Raw genomic sequence first — 755 nt, 5'->3', positions numbered from 1 at the left:
CTGCTCCTGACAAGGATTTGCACCCACCTTCTGCTACCTGTGCAAATTTAACTGTCCGAGCTCTGGGGAAAGTAATGACTTATATGTGTGTGTGCAAATTCTATTGTAGTGTATTTTTTTATGGTTCAAATTAGGCGTGTCAAGAGATTACATTTTTGAATCCCAATTAATCTAATGACTTCAATAGTTTACTCATGATTAATCGCAAATTTTTATATATTTTCTAAATGTACAATAAAATATTTTTTCTGTTTTCTTACTATTGTTAAAATTAAAATGTTTTAAAAAAAGAAAAGTTAAACTAATATAAATATGGCTGCATTTTTTGGTCATTGATGTAGTAATTTCATAATAATTCATAAAATTTAGTTAGAATTAAAAAGATGCACTGTGCTGTGCTGTAAAAAACGTGAGTGTGATATTGATTTGTGTTTAGGTCATTTTTCTGCCACTAGATGGCTAGACAGCTCTTCAGTTCTTTTCATATTAAGAGCTATCTAATCTTTAACATGAAGTAACTTGTGAAATTCTGCACATTTTTAAAATGTTAAATACGACTTGACCCCAGTTTCCACAAATATATGCATTACTATTAAATTTTGACGGCTTTCCAAGTCATTAATCACACGTTAAAAGAATTAGCGGCATTAAAGGAACTTTAAATTAACTCAAAATTAACGCACTAATTTGGACATATCATATTCCCTCCGCCATATTGGCTTCTTCGCTAACTGTAATTACACTTTCTGTTTTGG

The sequence above is a fragment of the Vanacampus margaritifer genome, chromosome 1 (genome assembly GCF_051991255.1).
Source record: "Vanacampus margaritifer isolate UIUO_Vmar chromosome 1, RoL_Vmar_1.0, whole genome shotgun sequence".
NCBI lineage: Eukaryota > Metazoa > Chordata > Actinopteri > Syngnathiformes > Syngnathidae > Vanacampus > Vanacampus margaritifer.
This window is presented reverse-complemented; position numbering follows the sequence as displayed.